Source organism: Scyliorhinus canicula, chromosome 3 (genome assembly GCF_902713615.1).
Source record: "Scyliorhinus canicula chromosome 3, sScyCan1.1, whole genome shotgun sequence".
NCBI lineage: Eukaryota > Metazoa > Chordata > Chondrichthyes > Carcharhiniformes > Scyliorhinidae > Scyliorhinus > Scyliorhinus canicula.
In genome coordinates this window covers 96885517-96899490 of record NC_052148.1, presented here as the reverse complement: position 1 = coordinate 96899490, position 13974 = coordinate 96885517, and the positions used below count along the sequence as shown (strand labels likewise).

Sequence of the window (13974 nt, the reverse complement as noted above, 5' to 3'; positions counted from 1 at the left end):
GAAGCAGCCGGAGCAGCAGGACTGATGGCAGAGTGTGAAGCAGCTGGAGCAGTGAGACTGAGGGCAGAGTGTGAAGCAGCTGGAGTAGCAGGACTGAGGGCAGAGTGTGAAGCAGCAGGACTGAGGGAAGGGTGTGGAGCAGCAGGACTTAATGCAGAGTGTGAAGCAGCCGGAGCAGCAGGACTGAGGGCAGAGTGTGAAGCAGCTGGAGCAGCAGGACTGAGGGCAGAGTATGAAGCAGCTGGAGCAGCAGGACTGAGGGCAGAGTATGAAGCAGCTGGAGCAGCAGGACTGAGGGCAGAGTGTGAAGCAGCTGGAGCAGTGAGACTGAGGGCAGAGTGTGAAGCGGCTGGAGCAGCAGGAGTGAGGGCAGTGTGTGAAGCAGCTGGAGCAGTGAGACTGAGGGCAGAGTGTGAAGCAGCCGGAGCAGCAGGACTGAGGGCAGAGTGTGAAGCAGCCGGAGCAGCAGGACTGAGGGCAGTGTGTGAAGCAGCTGGAGCAGTGAGACTGAGGGCAGAGTGTGAAGCAGCTGGAGCAGCAGGACTGAGGGCAGAGTGTGATGCAGCTGGAGCAGTGAGACTGAGAGCAGAGTGTGAAGCAGCTGGAGCAGTGAGACTGAGGGCAGAGTGTGAAGCAGCTGGAGTAGCAGGACTGAGGGCAGAGTGTGAAGCAGCCGGAGCTGTGAGAATGAGGGCAGAGTGTGAAGCAGCTGGAGCAGCAGGACTGAGGGCAGAGTGTGAAGCAGCAGGACTGAGGGAAGGGTGTGGAGCAGCTGGAGCAGTGAGACTGAGGGCAGAGTGTGAAGCAGCAGGACTGAGGGAAGGGTGTGGAGCAGCTGGAGCAGTGAGACTGAGGGCAGAGTGTGAAGCAGCCGGAGCAGCAGGACTGAAGGCCGAGTGTGAAGCAGCTGGAGCAGTGAGAGAGGGCAGAGTGTGAAGCAGCTGGAGCAGAGAGACTGAGGGATCGAGTGTGAAGCAGCTGGAGCAGTGAGAGAGGGCAGAGAGTGAAGCAGCTGGAGCAGTGAGATTGAGGGCAGAGTGTGAAGTGGCCGGAGCAGCAGGACTGAGGGAAGAGTGTGAAGCAGCTGGAGCAGCAGGACTGAGGGCAGAGTGTGGAGCAGCAGGACTGATGGCAGAGTGTGAAGCAGCTGGAGCAGCAGGACTGAGGGCAGAGTGTGAAGCAGCCGGAGCAGCAGGACTGAGGGCAGAGTGTGAAGCAGCCGGACTGAGTGCAGACTGTGAAGCAGCCGGAGCAGTGAGACTGAGGGGAGAGAGTGAAGCAGCTGGAGCAGCAGGACTGAGGGCAGAGTGTGAAGCAGCTGGAGCAGCAGGACTGAGGGCAGAGTGTGAAGCAGCTGGTGCAGCAGGACTGAGGGCAGAGTGTGAAACAGCTGGAGCAGCAGGACTGAGGGCAGAGTGTGAAGCAGCCGGACTGAGTGCAGACTGTGAAGCAGCCGGAGCAGTGAGACGGAGGGGAGAGAGTGAAGCAGCTGGAGCAGCAGGACTGAGGGCAGAGTGTGAAGCAGCTGGAGCAGCAGGACTGAGGGCAGAGTGTGAAGCAGCCGGAGCAGCAGGACTGAGGGCCGAGTGTGAAGCAGCTGGAGCAGTGAGAGAGGGCAGAGTGTGAAGCAGCCGGAGCAGCAGGACTGAGGGCAGAGTGTGAAGCAGCCGGACTGAGTGCAGACTGTGAAGCAGCCGGAGCAGTGAGACTGAGGGCAGAGTGTGAAGCAGCCGGAGCAGTGAGACTGAGGGCAGAGTGTGAAGCAGCTGGAGTAGCAGGACTGAGGGCAGAGTATGAAGCAGCTGGAGCAGCAGGACTGAGGGCAGAGTGTGAAGCAGCATGACTGAGGGCAGAGTGTGAAGCAGCCGGAGCAGCAGGACTGAGGGCAGTGTGTGAAGGAGCCGGAGCAGTGAGACTGAGGGCAGAGTGTGAAGCAGCTGGAGCAGCAGGACTGAGGGCAGAGTGTGAAGCAGCCGGAAAAGCAGGACTGAGGGCAGAGTGTGAAGCAGCTGGAGCAGCAGGACTGAGGGCAGAGTGTGAAGCAGCCGGAGCAGCAGGACTGAGGGCAGACTGTGAAGCAGCTAGAGCAGCAGGACTGAGGGCAGACTGTGAAGCAGCTGGAGCAGTAGGACTGGGGGCAGAGTGTGAAGCAGCTGGAACAGTGAGACTGAGGGCAGAGTGTGAAGCAGCTGGAGCAGTGATACTGAGGGCAGAGTGTGGAGCAGCAGGACTGGGGGCAGAGTGTGAAGCAGCCGGAGCAGTGAGACTGAGGATAGAGAGTGAAGCAGCTGGAGCAGCAGGACTGAGGGCAGAGTGTAAAGCAGCTGGAGCGGCAGGACTGAGGGCAGTGTGTGAAGGAGCCGGAGCAGCAGGACTGAGGGCAGAGTGTGAAGCTGCCGGAGCAGCAGGACTGAGGGCAGAGTGTGAAGGAGCAGTGAGACTGAGGGAAGAGTGTGAAGCAGCTGGAGCAGTGAGACTGAGGGCAGAGTGTGAAGCAGCTGGAGCAGCAGGGCTGAGGGCAGAGTGTGGAGCAGCAGGACGGAGGGCAGAGTGTGAAGCAGCCGGAGCAGCAGGACGGAGGGCAGAGTGTGAAGCAGCTGGAGCAGTGAGACTGAGGGCAGAGTGTGAAGCAGCTGGAGCAGCAGGACTGAGGGCAGAGTGTGAAGCAGCTGGAACAGTGAGACTGAGGGCAGAGTGTGAAGCAGCTGGAGCAGTGATACTGAGGGCAGAGTGTGGAGCAGCAGGACTGGGGGCAGAGTGTGAAGCAGCCGGAGCAGTGAGACTGAGGATAGAGAGTGAAGCAGCTGGAGCAGCAGGACTGAGGGCAGAGTGTAAAGCAGCTGGAGCGGCAGGACTGAGGGCAGTGTGTGAAGGAGCCGGAGCAGCAGGACTGAGGGCAGAGTGTGAAGCTGCCGGAGCAGCAGGACTGAGGGCAGAGTGTGAAGGAGCAGTGAGACTGAGGGAAGAGTGTGAAGCAGCTGGAGCAGTGAGACTGAGGGCAGAGTGTGAAGCAGCTGGAGCAGCAGGGCTGAGGGCAGAGTGTGGAGCAGCTGGAGCAGCAGGACGGAGGGCAGAGTGTGAAGCAGCCGGAGCAGCAGGACGGAGGGCAGAGTGTGAAGCAGCTGGAGCAGTGAGACTGAGGGCAGAGTGTGAAGCAGCTGGAGCAGCAGGACTGAGGGCAGAGTGTGAAGCAGCCGGAGCAGCAGGACTGAGGGCAGAGTGTGAAGCAGCTGGAGCAGTGAGACTGAGGGCAGAGTGTGAAGCAGCTGGAGCAGCAGGACTGGGAGCAGAGTGTGAAGCAGCCGGAGCAGTGAGAATGAGGGCAGAGTGTGAAGCAGCTGGAGCAGCAGGACTGAGGGCAGAGTGTGAAGCAGCTGGAGCAGCAGGACTGAGGGCAGAGTGTGAAGCAGCGGGAAAAGCAGGACTGAGGGCAGAGTGTGAAGCAGCTGGAGCAGCAGGGCTGAGGGCAGAGTGTGAAGCAGCCGGAGCAGCAGGACTGAGGGCAGAGTGTGAAGCAGCTGGAGCAGTGAGACTGAGGGCAGAGTGTGAAGCAGCTGGAGCAGCAGGACTGAGGGCAGAGTGTGAAGCAGCTGGAGCAGCAGGGCTGAGGGCAGAGTGTGGAGCAGCTGGAGCAGCAGGACGGAGGGCAGAGTGTGAAGCAGCCGGAGCAGCAGGACGGAGGGCAGAGTGTGAAGCAGCTGGAGCAGTGAGACTGAGGGCAGAGTGTGAAGCAGCTGGAGCAGCAGGACTGAGGGCAGAGTGTGAAGCAGCCGGAGCAGCAGGACTGAGGGCAGAGTGTGAAGCAGCTGGAGCAGTGAGACTGAGGGCAGAGTGTGAAGCAGCTGGAGCAGCAGGACTGGGAGCAGAGTGTGAAGCAGCCGGAGCAGTGAGAATGAGGGCAGAGTGTGAAGCAGCTGGAGCAGCAGGACTGAGGGCAGAGTGTGAAGCAGCTGGAGCAGCAGGACTGAGGGCAGAGTGTGAAGCAGCGGGAAAAGCAGGACTGAGGGCAGAGTGTGAAGCAGCTGGAGCAGCAGGGCTGAGGGCAGAGTGTGAAGCAGCCGGAGCAGCAGGACTGAGGGCAGAGTGTGAAGCAGCTGGAGCAGTGAGACTGAGGGCAGAGTGTGAAGCAGCTGGAGCAGCAGGACTGAGGGCAGAGTGTGAAGCAGCCGGAGCAGCAGGACTGAGGGCAGAGTGTGAAGCAGCTGGAGCAGCAGGACTGGGAGCAGAGTGTGAAGCAGCCGGAGCAGTGAGAATGAGGGCAGAGTGTGAAGCAGCTGGAGCAGCAGGACTGAGGGCAGAGTGTGAAGCAGCAGGACTGAGGGCAGAGTGTGAAGCAGCTGGAGCAGTGAGACTGAGGGTAGAGTGTGAAGCAGCAGGACTGAGGGAAGGGTGTGGAGCAGCTGGAGCAGTGAGACTGAGGGCAGAGTGTGAAGCAGCAGGACTGAGGGCCGAGTGTGAAGCAGCTGGAGCAGTGAGACTGAGGGCAGAGTGTGAAGCAGCAGGACTGAGGGCAGAGTGTGAAGCAGCTGGAGCAGTGAGAGAGGGCCGAGTGTGATGCAGCTGGAGCAGTGAGACTGAGAGCAGAGTGTGATGCAGCTGGAGCAGTGAGACTGAGGGCAGAGTGTGAAGCAGCTGGAGCAGCAGGACTGAGGGCAGAGTGTGAAGCAGCAGGACTGAGGGAAGGGTGTGGAGCAGCTGGAGCAGTGAGACTGAGGGCAGAGTGTGAAGCAGCCGGAGCAGCAGGACTGAGGGCCGAGTGTGAAGCAGCTGGAGCAGTGAGAGAGGGCAGAGTGTGAAGCAGCTGGAGCAGAGAGACTGAGGGCCGAGTGTGAAGCAGCTGGAGCAGTGAGATTGAGGGCAGAGTGTGAAGTGGCCGGAGCAGCAGGACTGAGGGAAGAGTGTGAAGCAGCTGGAGCAGCAGGACTGAGGGCAGAGTGTGGAGCAGCAGGACTGAGGGCAGAGTGTGAAGCAGCTGGAGCAGTGAGACTGAGGGCAGAGTGTGAAGCAGCTGGAGCAGCAGGACTGGGAGCAGAGTGTGAAGCAGCCGGAGCAGTGAGAATGAGGGCAGAGTGTGAAGCAGCTGGAGCAGCAGGACTGAGGGCAGAGTGTGAAGCAGCTGGAGCAGCAGGACTGAGGGCAGAGTGTGAAGCAGCGGGAAAAGCAGGACTGAGGGCAGAGTGTGAAGCAGCTGGAGCAGCAGGACTGGGAGCAGAGTGTGAAGCAGCCGGAGCAGTGAGAATGAGGGCAGAGTGTGAAGCAGCTGGAGCAGCAGGACTGAGGGCAGAGTGTGAAGCAGCTGGAGCAGCAGGACTGAGGGCAGAGTGTGAAGCAGCGGGAAAAGCAGGACTGAGGGCAGAGTGTGAAGCAGCTGGAGCAGCAGGACTGAGGGCAGAGTGTGAAGCAGCCGGAGCAGCAGGACTGAGGGCAGAGTGTGAAGCAGCTGGAGCAGCAGGACTGGGAGCAGAGTGTGAAGCAGCCGGAGCAGTGAGAATGAGGGCAGAGTGTGAAGCAGCTGGAGCAGCAGGACTGAGGGCAGAGTGTGAAGCAGCAGGACTGAGGGCAGAGTGTGAAGCAGCTGGAGCAGTGAGACTGAGGGTAGAGTGTGAAGCAGCAGGACTGAGGGAAGGGTGTGGAGCAGCTGGAGCAGTGAGACTGAGGGCAGAGTGTGAAGCAGCAGGACTGAGGGCCGAGTGTGAAGCAGCTGGAGCAGTGAGACTGAGGGCAGAGTGTGAAGCAGCAGGACTGAGGGCAGAGTGTGAAGCAGCTGGAGCAGTGAGAGAGGGCCGAGTGTGATGCAGCTGGAGCAGTGAGACTGAGAGCAGAGTGTGAAGCAGCTGGAGCAGTGAGACTGAGAGCAGAGTGTGATGCAGCTGGAGCAGTGAGACTGAGGGCAGAGTGTGAAGCAGCTGGAGCAGCAGGACTGAGGGCAGAGTGTGAAGCAGCAGGACTGAGGGAAGGGTGTGGAGCAGCTGGAGCAGTGAGACTGAGGGCAGAGTGTGAAGCAGCCGGAGCAGCAGGACTGAGGGCCGAGTGTGAAGCAGCTGGAGCAGTGAGAGAGGGCAGAGTGTGAAGCAGCTGGAGCAGAGAGACTGAGGGCCGAGTGTGAAGCAGCTGGAGCAGTGAGATTGAGGGCAGAGTGTGAAGCAGCTGGAGCAGAGAGAGAGGGCAGAGAGTGAAGCAGCTGGAGCAGTGAGATTGAGGGCAGAGTGTGAAGTGGCCGGAGCAGCAGGACTGAGGGAAGAGTGTGAAGCAGCTGGAGCAGCAGGACTGAGGGCAGAGTGTGAAGCAGCTGGAGCAGCAGGACTGAGGGCAGAGTGTGAAGCAGCCGGAGCAGTGATACTGAGGGCAGAGTGTGAATCAGCCGGAGCAGCAGGACTGAGGGCAGAGTGTGAAGCAGCCGGAGAAGAAGGACTGAGGGCAGAGTGTGAAGCAGCTGGAGCAGCAGGACTGAGGGCAGAGTGTGAAGCAGCTGGAGCAGCAGGACTGAGGGCAGAGTGTGAAGCAGCTAGAGCAGCAGGACTGAGGGCAGACTGTGAAGCAGCTGGAGCAGCAGGACTGGGGGCAGAGTGTGAAGCAGCTGGAGCAGTGATACTGAGGGCAGAGTGTGGAGCAGCAGGACTGGGGGCAGAGTGTGAAGCAGCCGGAGCAGTGAGACTGAGGGCAGAGTGTGAATCAGCCGGAGCAGCAGGACTGAGGGCAGCCTGTGAAGCAGCTGGAACAGCAGGACTGAGGGCAGTGTGTGAAGCAGCTGGAGCAGCAAGACTGAGGGCAGAGTGTGAAGCAGCAGGACTGAGGGAAGGGTGTGGAGCAGCTGGAGCAGTGAGACTGAGGGCAGAGTGTGAAGCAGCCGGAGCAGCAGGACTGAGGGCCGAGTGTGAAGCAGCTGGAGCAGTGAGAGAGGGCAGAGTGTGAAGCAGCTGGAGCAGAGAGACTGAGGGCCGAGTGTGAAGCAGCTGGAGCAGTGAGATTGAGGGCAGAGTGTGAAGTGGCCGGAGCAGCAGGACTGAGGGAAGAGTGTGAAGCAGCTGGAGCAGCAGGACTGAGGGCAGAGTGTGGAGCAGCAGGACTGAGGGCAGAGTGTGAAGCAGCTGGAGCAGTGAGACTGAGGGCAGAGTGTGAAGCAGCTGGAGCAGCAGGACTGGGAGCAGAGTGTGAAGCAGCCGGAGCAGTGAGAATGAGGGCAGAGTGTGAAGCAGCTGGAGCAGCAGGACTGAGGGCAGAGTGTGAAGCAGCTGGAGCAGCAGGACTGAGGGCAGAGTGTGAAGCAGCGGGAAAAGCAGGACTGAGGGCAGAGTGTGAAGCAGCTGGAGCAGCAGGGCTGAGGGCAGAGTGTGAAGCAGCTGGAGCAGCAGGACGGAGGGCAGAGTGTGAAGCAGCCGGAGCAGCAGGACTGAGGGCAGAGTGTGAAGCAGCTGGAGCAGCAGGACTGGGAGCAGAGTGTGAAGCAGCCGGAGCAGCAGGACTGAGGGCAGAGTGTGAAGCAGCAGGACTGAGGGCAGAGTGTGAAGCAGCTGGAGCAGTGAGACTGAGGGCAGAGTGTGAAGCAGCAGGACTGAGGGCAGAGTGTGGAGCAGCTGGAGCAGTGAGACTGAGGGCAGAGTGTGAAGCAGCTGGAGCAGCAGGACTGAAGGCAGAGTGTGAAGCAGCCGGAGCAGCAGGACTGAGGGCAGAGTGTGAAGCAGCAGGACTGAGGGCAGAGTGTGAAGCAGCTGGAGCAGTGAGACTGAGGGCAGAGTGTGAAGCAGCAGGTCTGAGGGCAGAGTGTGGAGCAGCTGGAGCAGTGAGACTGAGGGCAGAGTGTGAAGCAGCAGGACTGAGGGCCGAGTGTGAAGCAGCTGGAGCAGTGAGACTGAGGGCAGAGTGTGAAGCAGCAGGACTGAGGGCAGAGTGTGAAGCAGCTGGAGCAGTGAGAGAGGGCAGAGTGTGAAGCAGCTGGAGCAGAGAGACTGAGGGCCGAGTGTGAAGCAGCTGGAGCAGTGAGAGAGGGCAGAGTGTGAAGCAGCTGGAGCAGTGAGAGAGGGCAGAGAGTGAAGCAGCTGGAGCAGTGAGATTGAGGGCAGAGTGTGAAGTGGCCGGAGCAGCAGGACTGAGGGAAGAGTGTGAAGCAGCTGGAGCAGCAGGACTGAGGGCAGAGTGTGAAGCAGCTGGAGCAGCAGGACTGAGGGCAGAGTGTGAAGCAGCTGGAGCAGCAGGACTGAGGGCAGAGTGTGAAGCAGCCGGAGCAGTGATACTGAGGGCAGAGTGTGAATCAGCCGGAGCAGCAGGACTGAGGGCAGAGTGTGAAGCAGCCGGAGAAGCAGGACTGAGGGCAGAGTGTGAAGCAGCTGGAGCAGCAGGACTGAGGGCAGAGTGTGAAGCAGCTGGAGCAGCAGGACTGAGGGCAGAGTGTGAAGCAGCTAGAGCAGCAGGACTGAGGGCAGACTGTGAAGCAGCTGGAGCAGCAGGACTGGGGGCAGAGTGTGAAGCAGCTGGAGCAGTGATACTGAGGGCAGAGTGTGGAGCAGCAGGACTGGGGGCAGAGTGTGAAGCAGCCGGAGCAGTGAGACTGAGGGCAGAGTGTGAATCAGCCGGAGCAGCAGGACTGAGGGCAGCCTGTGAAGCAGCTGGAACAGCAGGACTGAGGGCAGTGTGTGAAGCAGCTGGAGCAGCAAGACTGAGGGCAGTGTGTGAAGCAGCAGGAGCAGGGAGACTGAGGGAAGAGTGTGAAGCAGCTGGAGCAGTGAGACTGAGGGCAGAACTGAGGGAAGGGCGTGGAGCAGCCGGAGCAGCAGGACTGAGGGCAGAGTGTGAAGCAGCCGTAGCAGCAGGACTGAGGGCAGAGTGTGAAGCAGCAGGACTGAGGGAAGGGTGTGGAGCAGCCGGAGCAGCAGGACTGAGGGCCGAGTGTGAAGCAGCTGGAGCAGTGAGAGAGGGCAGAGTGTGAAGCAGCTGGAGCAGAGAGACTGAGGGGAGAGAGTGAAGCAGCTGGAGCAGTGAGACTGAGGGCAGAGTGTGAAGAGGCCGGAGCAGCAGGACTGAGGGCAGAGTGTGAAGCAGCAGGACTGAGGGAAGGGTGTGAAGCAGCCGGAGCAGCAGGACTGAGGGCAGAGTATGAAGCAGCTGGAGCAGCAGGACTGAGGGCAGAGTATGAAGCAGCTGGAGCAGCAGGACTGAGGGCAGAGTGTGAAGCAGCAGGACTGAGGGAAGGGTGTGGAGCAGCCGGAGCAGCAGGACTGAGGGCAGAGTGTGAAGCAGCAGGACTGAGGGAAGGGTGTGGAGCAGCCGGAGCAGCAGGACTGAGGTCCGAGTGTGAAGCACCTGGAGCAGTGAGAGAGGGCAGAGTGTGAAGCAGCTGGAGCAGAGAGACTGAGGGGAGAGAGTGAAGCAGCTGGAGCAGTGAGACTGAGGGCAGAGTGTGAAGTGGCCGGAGCAGCAGGACTGAGGGCAGAGTGTGAAGCAGCAGGACTGAGGGAAGGGTGTGGAGCAGCAGGACTTAATGCAGAGTGTGAAGCAGCTGGAGCAGCAGGACTGAGGGCAGAGTATGAAGCAGCTGGAGCAGCAGGACTGAGGGCAGAGTATGAAGCAGCCGGAGCAGCAGGACTGAGGGCAGACTGTGAAGCAGCCGGAGCAGTGAGACTGAGGGCAGTGTGTGAAGCAGCTGGAGCAGTGAGACTGAGAGCAGAGTGTGAATCAGCCGGAGCAGCAGGACTGAGGGCAGCCTGTGATGCAGCCGGAGCAGCGAGACTGAGGATAGAGAGTGAAGCAGCTGGAGCAGCAGGACTGAGGGCAGAGTGTGAAGCAGCTGGAGCATTGAGACCGAGTGCAGTGTGTGAAGCAGCTGGAGCAGCAGGACTGAGGGCAGAGTGTGAAGCAGCTGGAGCAGCAGGACTGAGGGCAGAGTGTGAAGCAGCTGGAGCAGCAGGACTGAGGGCAGAGTGTGAAGCAGCCGGAGCAGTGAGACTGAGGGCAGAGTGTGAAGCAGCTGGAGCAGCAGGACTGAGGGCAGACTGTGAAGCAGCTGGAGCAGTGAGACTGAGGGCAGAGTGTGAAGCAGCCGGAGCAGTGAGACTGAGTGCAGAGTGTGAAGCAGCCGGAGCAGCAGGACTGGGAGCAGAGTGTGAAGCAGCTGGAGCAATGAAATTGAGGGTAGACTGAAGCAGCTGGAGCAGTTAGACAGAGCAGAGTGTGAAGCAGCTGGAGCAGTGAGACTGAGGGCAGAGTGTGAAGCAGCTGGAGCAGTGAGACTGAGGGCAGAGTGTGATGCAGCCGGAGCAGCAGGGCTGAGGGCAGAGTGTGAAGCAGCTGGAGCAGTGAGACTGAGGGCAGAGTGTGAAGCAGCTGGAGTAGCAGGGCTGAGGGCAGCGTGTGAAGCAGCTGGAGCAGTGAGACTGAGGGCAGAGTGTGAAGCAGCTGGAGCAGTGAGACTGAGGGCAGAGTGTGAAGCAGCTGGAGCAGCAGGACTGAGGGCAGAGTGTGAAGCAGCCGGAGCAGCAGGACTGGGAGCAGAGTGTGAAGCAGCTGGAGCAATGAAATTGAGGGTAGACTGAAGCAGCTGGAGCAGTTAGACAGAGCAGAGTGTGAAGCAGCTAGAGCAGTGAGACTGAGAGCAGAGTGTGAAGCAGCTGGAGCAGTGAGACTGAGGGCAGAGTGTGAAGCAGCTGGAGCAGTGAGACTGAGGGCAGAGTGTGATGCAGCCGGAGCAGTGAGACTGAGGGCAGAGTGTGAAGCAGCTGGAGCAGTGAGACTGAGGGCAGAGTGTGATGCAGCCGGAGCAGTGAGACTGAGGGCAGAGTGTGATGCAGCCGGAGCAGTGAGACTGAGAGCAGAGTGTGAAGCAGCTGGAGCAGTGAGACTGAGGGCAGAGTGTGATGCAGCCGGAGCAGCAGGACTGAGGGCAGAGTGTGAAGCAGCCGGAGCAGTGAGACTGAGAGCAGAGTGTGAAGCAGCTGGAGCAGTGAGACTGAGGGCAGAGTGTGATGCAGCCGGAGCAGCAGGACTGAGGGCAGAGTGTGAAGCAGCTGGAGCAGTGAGACTGAGGGCAGAGTGTGAAGCAGCTGGAGCAGTGAGACTGAGGGCAGAGTGTGATGCAGCCGGAGCAGTGAGACTGAGGGCAGAGTGTGAAGCAGCTGGAGCAGTGAGACTGAGGGCAGAGTGTGAAGCAGCTGGAGCAGTGAGACTGAGGGCAGAGTGTGAAGCAGCTGGAGCAGTGAGACTGAGGGCAGAGTGTGAAGCAGCTGGAGCAGTGAGACTGAGGGCAGAGTGTGAAGCAGCTGGAGCAGTGAGACTGAGGGCAGAGTGTGATGCAGCCGGAGCAGTGAGACTGAGGGCAGAGTGTGAAGCAGCTGGAGCAGTGAGACTGAGGGCAGAGTGTGAAGCAGCTGGAGCAGTGAGACTGAGGGCAGAGTGTGAAGCAGCTGGAGCAGCAGGACTGAGGGCAGACTGTGAAGCAGCTGGAGCAGTGAGACTGAGGGCAGAGTGTGAAGCAGCCGGAGCAGTGAGACTGAGTGCAGAGTGTGAAGCAGCCGGAGCAGCAGGACTGGGAGCAGAGTGTGAAGCAGCTGGAGCAATGAAATTGAGGGTAGACTGAAGCAGCTGGAGCAGTTAGACAGAGCAGAGTGTGAAGCAGCTGGAGCAGTGAGACTGAGGGCAGAGTGTGAAGCAGCTGGAGCAGTGAGACTGAGGGCAGAGTGTGATGCAGCCGGAGCAGCAGGGCTGAGGGCAGAGTGTGAAGCAGCTGGAGCAGTGAGACTGAGGGCAGAGTGTGAAGCAGCTGGAGTAGCAGGGCTGAGGGCAGCGTGTGAAGCAGCTGGAGCAGTGAGACTGAGGGCAGAGTGTGAAGCAGCTGGAGCAGTGAGACTGAGGGCAGAGTGTGAAGCAGCTGGAGCAGCAGGACTGAGGGCAGAGTGTGAAGCAGCCGGAGCAGCAGGACTGGGAGCAGAGTGTGAAGCAGCTGGAGCAATGAAATTGAGGGTAGACTGAAGCAGCTGGAGCAGTTAGACAGAGCAGAGTGTGAAGCAGCTAGAGCAGTGAGACTGAGAGCAGAGTGTGAAGCAGCTGGAGCAGTGAGACTGAGGGCAGAGTGTGAAGCAGCTGGAGCAGTGAGACTGAGGGCAGAGTGTGATGCAGCCGGAGCAGTGAGACTGAGGGCAGAGTGTGAAGCAGCTGGAGCAGTGAGACTGAGGGCAGAGTGTGATGCAGCCGGAGCAGTGAGACTGAGGGCAGAGTGTGATGCAGCCGGAGCAGTGAGACTGAGAGCAGAGTGTGAAGCAGCTGGAGCAGTGAGACTGAGGGCAGAGTGTGATGCAGCCGGAGCAGCAGGACTGAGGGCAGAGTGTGAAGCAGCCGGAGCAGTGAGACTGAGAGCAGAGTGTGAAGCAGCTGGAGCAGTGAGACTGAGGGCAGAGTGTGATGCAGCCGGAGCAGCAGGACTGAGGGCAGAGTGTGAAGCAGCTGGAGCAGTGAGACTGAGGGCAGAGTGTGAAGCAGCTGGAGCAGTGAGACTGAGGGCAGAGTGTGATGCGAGCAGTGAGACTGAGGGCAGAGTGTGAAGCAGCTGGAGCAGTGAGACTGAGGGCAGAGTGTGAAGCAGCTGGAGCAGTGAGACTGAGGGCAGAGTGTGAAGCAGCTGGAGCAGTGAGACTGAGGGCAGAGTGTGAAGCAGCTGGAGCAGTGAGACTGAGGGCAGAGTGTGAAGCAGCTGGAGCAGTGAGACTGAGGGCAGAGTGTGATGCAGCCGGAGCAGTGAGACTGAGGGCAGAGTGTGAAGCAGCTGGAGCAGTGAGACTGAGGGCAGAGTGTGAAGCAGCTGGAGCAGTGAGACTGAGGGCAGAGTGTGAAGCAGCTGGAGCAGTGAGACTGAGGGCAGAGTGTGAAGCAGCTGGAGCAGTGAGACTGAGGGCAGAGTGTGAAGCAGCTGGAGCAGTGAGACTGAGGGCAGAGTGTGAAGCAGCTGGAGCAGTGAGACTGAGGTCTGTGCTTCAAGCAACCAGCGTGGTGGGGCGGGGCTGTGCTGGCCTTAGAACACGAGGCAGCTGGAACAGCGGGGCTGGTTCCAGACCACAAGGTAGCAAAATTGCGGATCTGGGAACGGAGCACGAGGTTGTCGGAGCGGCAGGGCTGAGTCCAGTGCACCAGGCAGCCGATGTGGTGGTGTTCAGCCCAGAACACGAGGCAATTGAAGGCGGCATGTAGATGAGTCGTCACACGTTGGGAGGCTCCTGCTTGACCTGTATAAATTCTTTTTCCTTTTCGGAATTTTTAATGCCCGATCCTGGGGGCAATTAATGAAGGATTAAGAAGCTGTAAAGGAGGCGAAAGATATCCCAAATCCAGAGGAAAACAGCAGCGAAGTAGGGTCAGAATGAGAGCTCGCCGCCAAGCATGAGGACCAGCCCGGGGCTGAATAGATGGCGGAGCCGGGCTGCTGGATGGAGCCGCACTGCTTACAGCAGAGAAGATGGCTGAGGTGGTGTCTCTAGAGCTTCAAGCAGTTCGCAAAACATATGGAGGTGATGAGAAAGGAGATGGCGGTGGCACTGAAGGCGTTGGTAGGCGAAGCAATTGCCCCGGTTGCAAAGGAGTCTGCCGAGGTGAGGGAACAGAGTGAGAAGATGAAGGGAGTGGAGGTGACCATGTCACGGCACAGTGATCAGCTCACCTTGATGGGAGCTGAGCTGCAGAGAGTGGTTGAGGCCAATAAGGGGCTGCAAGCAAAGCTGGAAGATGTGGAGAGCTGCTCAAGACGACAGAACTTGAGAATTGTGGGCCTGCCCGAGGGGGGTGGGGGCTCAAGGCCGACAGAGTGCTTTGCCAAGATGTTGGCAGAACTGATGGGAGAGAGAGAAGAACCCTCTTGGTATGAATGGGACCGAGCTCATCGGTCACTGAGGCCTAAGCCTAAGTTGAACGAGCTGCTAAGGGCAGTGATTATCTGATTTCACAGATGTCACATGAATGAGAAGGTATTGAACTGGGCAAAAAAGAAGCGTGAGGTAC

At 59.6% G+C, this 13974-nt stretch overlaps 1 protein-coding gene across 4 annotated transcripts in view; it reads left to right on the top strand.

Annotated features, from left to right (window-relative positions):
- The window catches only part of LOC119962824 (mesoderm induction early response protein 3-like), an 81047-nt gene that overhangs the window by 46002 nt on the left and 21071 nt on the right, over positions 1-13974 (top strand). The gene's annotated exons all lie outside the window — the stretch shown is intronic.